Source organism: Gracilinanus agilis, chromosome 4, assembly GCF_016433145.1.
Source record: "Gracilinanus agilis isolate LMUSP501 chromosome 4, AgileGrace, whole genome shotgun sequence".
Taxonomy (NCBI): domain Eukaryota; kingdom Metazoa; phylum Chordata; class Mammalia; order Didelphimorphia; family Didelphidae; genus Gracilinanus; species Gracilinanus agilis.
Genome location: NC_058133.1, coordinates 402269480 through 402276373, shown reverse-complemented (window position 1 = coordinate 402276373; position 6894 = coordinate 402269480).

Below are 6894 nucleotides of genomic sequence, written 5' to 3'. Positions count from 1 at the left end.
ATTTCATTCCATTCAATTTAATTCAATGAACAAGGAGATGGGGTACCCAAGGTCACAAAGCTGGTAGCTAGGATTGCAGCCTGGGGCTCTTAGCAAGTGGTATCATGATATAGAAGCCTGGAAAGGACTTTGTGGAGCTTCCAGTCTTGCCCTCTCATTTTATAGACAAGTGAACTAAGACTCAGGAAAAGAAAGTGACCAGCTAAAGAGGGACTAGTGCTAAGGAAGGAAATGTGACCTGCCAGAGAGAACTAAGGCTAAAGAAGGGAAAGTGATTTTAGTCAAAGAAGGAATCCATGACAGAAAGAATACTTGAAACAAGATCTCCTGACTCCTTGGGCTTTTACACTCTAAAACATTGTGTCACTTAAACCAAAGAGCTGTTGATTTTAGGAGAATTGTCTTCAGTTCAATATACAATTCACCCAAACATTCCAGGATCAAAGTCATCTGTATGGGGCAATGAGAGGAGGAGTTCCCCAAACAACTTGATGACATTACATAAGTTGTGCCACAGTTCAGAGGCAACTAATGGCACAACTTCATGGAAAGTGAATAAATCTATTGAAGCCATATTGATTTTGTTTTAGACAGAATATGGCTGCTAAGGATTCCCTAAATGAGAATCAATTAACCACTTCTGTGTCTTATAAAACAACAGCTTGGCTTTGGCATTTTTTTTCTTTCCCCCTTCACTAGAACTTTTTTTCCATTTTTTCCCAAGAACCTTTTTCTTGTAACTGGCGGGGTTGTACAGAGGATTACAGGGCTTCCTTACCTGCTTTGCAGCAACCCCATATGCTGGTTCAGCACTTGGACACTTTCATATTGATGAAGCTCCTAGTTCCTTCCAATGGATCAGGGAGTCTCATGCTTGAAGTGGGGAGCTTTGGAGATGGTGAAGCAATCCATAGACCTTTAAAAGGGAATCACCTGTCTCTCGTTCACATTGGATCTTCCCAGCTGCATATTGTTATGAGTACTCTTTGTATCATTTACTAGATTGTTGAAGGAAAAGGACTAGTTGCCTTCCCGCTATTCTGACCATATTTGGTTGAAAGGGGTCTCAACAAGATAAGCCTAAGCCTGAGCTTCTGAGTGCCTCTTCTATTTAATGTTTCTTTCCTAAAAATAGATTTCCCATCCTAGGAAGAGTTTTAGCCACAAGGTAGTACAAAGCTTAGAAAGACTATGTTAGTGGACAAAGGCTTATGTACTAAAGACTTTCAGTTCAGTTTCCTTCTAGGAGGATCTTGTGGACTGTTTGTGTCCATTGATATATATCTATGATCCTTAGCGTCTGTTGGGAGAAATAAAGACTATCTCATATCCAATATCATTAATGTACACTGAGTGTCTGTGTGAGCATAGAAGACCTTGGAACCCAATTTGAGGAAAGTTAGACTGATATATACCTAAATTTTATTGTGTAAATTTCCCTGGAGTAAAACTCTGGGGTGTTAATGAGCCAAAGAAAGACATAAATCCTTTTGGAGTTTGGTCTCCAGGACATAATCTTGTCTGTGTGAAGCCAGAATCTTAAGGGTTTGCGGGGAGAGGTGTCCTAGGCCATAGGTTATGAATATAACAGCTATTTTGTTCATCATACTGTCCACCCATCCACACTTGATAGATATTTAGTGACGCTTGGAGCTTCACAAACTTATTATGTACTCTTAAAGGAAATGGATGAATTAATCATATAATGAATGAAAACAAATCATTTTTAGGAACTGCTGAGTCATTTCTGTTGTTTTTCATTCATTTTTCAGTTGTGTCCAATTCTTTGTGACCCCATTTGGGGTTTTCTTGGGAAAGATTCTGGAGAGGTTTGCCATTTCTTTCTATAGCTCATTTTACAGATGAGGAAACTAAGGCAAACAGAATGAAGTGGTTTGCCCAGAGTCACACAGATGGTAAGTATTTGTGGCTGGATTTGAATTCAGGGAAATAAGTCTTCCCGGCTTTAGATCCGGCATCACTGTACCACCTAACTGCCCCAGAGTAATTTCTTTTCCTAGTCATTTGGTTCAACTCAAAATTATTTTCAATATAGCAATTTTAATATATCTATATGTGTATATGCCAATATATCTATATCTCAGTTACTAAAAAAATTGATATGAAAATACTGATAATTAAAATGAATACAGTATATTATCTTGGTTGGGGGGTTGAAGGATGCCTGTGATCTGATACAATTTAAAATACAATTGGTTTGCCTTTATAGGCTTTCTAAAGGACATAGGCAGGGAAATTATGAGTCTTTAGATCACTCTAGGCAGTCAATAGCTACTTCTACATAATCAATCACTCTCTGCATACGCAACTAGTCCTGAAGGCCAGAGATATAACAGCTGTCATCAAGAATTTGATCTATACTTATTGGGACTTCTGTTAGATCCAAAAAACCCTATTATCCTTTGGAGGGTTATTGTGATTAAGTAGGGTTATCTAGACAAAAATCACATACAAAAGACTTGGCTCAGTCTTGGCTTGGTCCAGATGGTGTTTACTCTGCAGAGTATTTTCCCCATACTAGAGTCAAATACTGGGCATGTTCCCATCGTTGGATACATGAAGGTTCATGGAAACTGTAATGTCTCCCAGCCTGAATTAGCATGTACAACATATAATTAAATTTCTCTCCCAAACCTTATCTCAGAGGTTCTTAAACTTTTTGCAATATCGTATCATGTCATGGAGACTACATTCCACTAACTATCCAGCACACCAGATGGTTTACAGAGAATATCCTCTTTTGAAAATAGAATAAATGAATGATGGTTCAGTATGTTATCACTGGAGAGAAGGAAAAAAAAAACAACACTTGCCTAGGAATCTGGAGATCTGCGTTCAAAACTTGGTTTTTACACTTGCCAGTTCTGAGAACCTGGGCAAAGCACATCAATTCTTAGTATCCTCCTCTATAATCAAAGATTAAATAATACTTGCACTACATGGGTTTGAATGTTAGTTATACTAGTTACTATCTAGATGATTTTGGGCAAGTCATTAATGTCTCTATGCTCCAATTTCCTTAACTATAAAACAAAGCAATTGACCTAAATTATCTCTAATATTCCTTCTAGCTTTATATCCTATGATCCTGCCTTACAGGGCTGTTGGAAGAAAAATACTTTGTAAACTTTGAAGCATTATAAAAATTCCAATTGTTTTTGCATTCTCATACCATTCAATTTTCTTTTATTTTAGAGATAATAAAATATCACCTCTATAGTACCTTTGCCCAGACAACCTGGTAGCCCATACTTGCTTGGTGATCATTTATGAATTCTGGCCTGCACTTAATGGCATTCTTTTAGTGACTAAGTCTCATTTGGAAGTTTTAGAGGATTTTTTTTAGTTTACTCAGTGATAACAATGAAGAAACCATTTAAATTATTAGACTAAATCTAATTTAGGTATCTCATGGAAGAGTTTAAAAGTATGACATGTAAAGGCAAAAGAAACTATTACATTCTTTTCTTTCTTAAGAGAGACAGAGTAATACAGTGAAAAGAACTCAGGATTTTCACTTGGGGAACATGAGTTCAAATTTCAGTTCTGCCCCTTACTACTTGTGTGACTTTGGACAAATTTCTTCAACTCTATATTGGGATTGGATTGTATGGCTTCCAATGTTCCACCCATTTCCAAATCTATGATGCTCTACATCTCTTGAAACATGTTTTGTGAACTAAATTTCAGAGAAAGAAGCTATATTCTGTGTGGTAGAACCATTATCTTCTTCTGAGTACCCTTGGCTGCCCTGACGGATGAGTCTGTTCTCTGCTGACTCTCATTCTGTTTGAATGAACCTTCTCAACCACCTTGACTTCCCTACTACATCATTAGTGTACAGTAAGGCTTTGTCATCGATCCTTTTGTTCTCTCTCTCCCTTCTCTTCCTTGGTGATCTTATTTATAGGCTGCAGTTATCTCTGGGCAGACTCATAAATCTACCTGGTCAATCCTACATCCAAACTCCAATTCTACATGTATAACCACTGGCTGGTATCTTATCTTGTATGCCCTGCTGACACTCAAAATTCAACACATTACAAACTGAATTACTCATTCCTCTCCCCCCCCATCCCAAATTTGATTCTCTTCCAAACTTCTCTATTTCTGTTGAAAATAACACTTCCCCAGTCACCCAGGTTCAAACCCTGGCAGTTTTCTTTAACTCCTCCAGCTCCTTCTTTCCTAAGAGGAAGCAAGGTAGCTATACCTAAGCGGGAAAGTCCTGAGTACAAATCTAGCTTCATATACAACGAGCTGTGTGACTTTAAGCAAGTCACTTAACCTCTATCTACTTCAGTTTTTTCAACTGTAAGATGGAGATCATAATAGTACCTACCTCACAGAGTTGTTGAGTGGATCAAACGATATTTATTTTTATATTATATTTTATTATATTATGTATAATAGGTTATTTTATATTATATAAATATATATTAAATAAATATATTATAAATATAAATACTATTTATAAAGTGCTTAGCTCAGTGACTGGCACATAGTAGGTGCTTTGTAAATTCTTGTTCTTTTTCCTCACTCCTTATAAGCAATAGTTTCTAATGTGGCCCTCATGTCTGAACTCTTCTTGCCAATAACATTGCTTGTGTCCTGTTTCAGCTACTCGTAGCAATAACCTCCTAACAGGTGTCCATGCTTTTGGTCTCTCCACACTCTAAACTATCCCTTGTAAAGGTACCAAATAACCATCCAAGGCAAAGACTTGACCATATCACTTCCCTCCTTAAGCATTTCACTAACTCCTTGTTGACCGTTGGCTAAAATAGGACTTTTCAAAAAACTTAATTAATTAAGAATATTTTTCCATGGTTATATGATTCATGTTCTTTCTCTCCCCTCCTCCCACCCCCCCCACCTGTAACCAGTGTGCAATTCCACTGGGTCAAGACCTATTTCCATATTATTACTATTTGCATAAAATAGAATTTTTTTAGCCTCACATTTATGATAGAAAGCTAGCTAGCTAGAAAAAGGTAGATAGGTGAAAGATGCATAGTTATAGATATAATAAAGCATAGATGATAAAGCATTTATTAAGCACTAATTATGTGCAGAGCACAACATTAAATGTTAGGGATAAAAATATAGGCAACAAGATAGTCCCTATCCTTAATGGGCTTACATTCTAAGATCAGGGGCCAAAGAATGGGATGAAGACTATATAGTTTGGGAAAGCAAAATGGAAGCTGGATTATAGGCAAGGGAAAGCAAAAACTCACCTAAAAGAGTTCAGAGTGGTGTTGGGGAGAGAGTCCAAAATTAAGGTCTAAGGGAAGAGGGTAAGGAAAGATAAGGATGATTATCAAAAGTATTGGCTGCTTGGGAAGTAACATGGCAGCCAGATTCTGGCTTTTAATAATCTGGATCCATCTACCTTCCCAACTTAATTCACATTATCCTCCTTCATACAGTCTATATTATAAACAAACTAATCTATTAGTTATTCTCCAAATTCAACCAGCTTTCTTCTATTTCCAAGCACTTGTGGAAGCCCTCATTTGTGCTTGGTATGCTTTCTATCTTTCAGAATATTTCCCTCCTTTTAATGCTCAACCAAGGTAAGAATTCTTTCCCTATTCCTTCAGCTAAAAATATTCTTTCCTGTCTCAGGTTTTCCTGGAGTACTCTGTATATCTCGTTTGCCCTCATAACTCTCTACCTGACATTAAGCTTATCTTTATCTCTTCATGTAAGTCTTTTCCTTCCCTCAGGGCTTCATTTCTCTCTTTGTATCCCAATGCCTAGTACAGTGGCTAACACATATAGCAGTAGGCCCCTAAATATTCCTAGAACAAATTTACTAGCAGTTTTTCTACTTCTCTGTCCTAACCTTGAGCTTAAAGCATCATTTTCCTGATGCTACTAGAGGATTGTTGTGCTTACAAGTAGAAGAGATTTTATATATTCCAATTCCTTTATTTTTTAGAATAAGGCCTACAGAGTTTAAGTGACTTGCCCCAGGTCACAGAGATAATGTGTGGTTGTTCTGGGATTTAAACCTAGCTAAACTTTTTTTTTTTTTTTTTTTTGGAAGAGAGGGGAAGGGTATCTATTGGCACACTGACATATTACTTAAATTTCTCTCATTTTTCTTTGTATTAATAACATCTGCATTTATGAACTCTAAGAAATAGGATCCTTTTACAACCCTATTTCATTAAAGGTAAAATGGTAATTGTAATAGGTTGGAATCTGTTCTTATTTCAGGAAATAGTCAGTCAGTATCTACTTTGTGTCTGTTGAGCTCTGGTTTATGGGAAACAATAAAAATAATGAAAGAAATAGTTCCTACTAAGGGAGGCTGAGATAGGTAGATCACTCAAGTTTGGGAATGATGAACTACACTGGGGCTCAAGCCACCTGGGTATCCACAATAAATCTCACACAGATACGATGATCCCCAGAAGTGGGGTTAGGTCAGCTTTTGCATTAGCTTGCCTAAGAATCAGGCCTTTTTACTTTCTGGCTGCCATTTCCAAACCATACTGTCCTACTCCACTTCCTGGCTCCCCATCTCAGGACTTAAGCTACTTAAGGGAGAGAATATCTTGTTTCCCTATACTTGTATCCCCAACACTTAGCACAGTGTTCCACACATAGGTAAATGCTATAAATGCTTTATCCATTTATTCTCTCTCTCCTCCATTTGTGTATCTATAGGGCAGGAAAGGAAGAAAGGAAGGATGGAAAGGAAATAGAAAGAATGAAGCCAGCCAGGAAGGGAGGAATCTTATAGAGACCATAAGGTCTGATCCCTTTCATTTTATAGAAAAGAAAACTGAAGCCCAGGATATAAAGTGACTTCTCTGAAATTATGGGGATAGTGTCAGAGTCAGAAATTGAACCCAGATC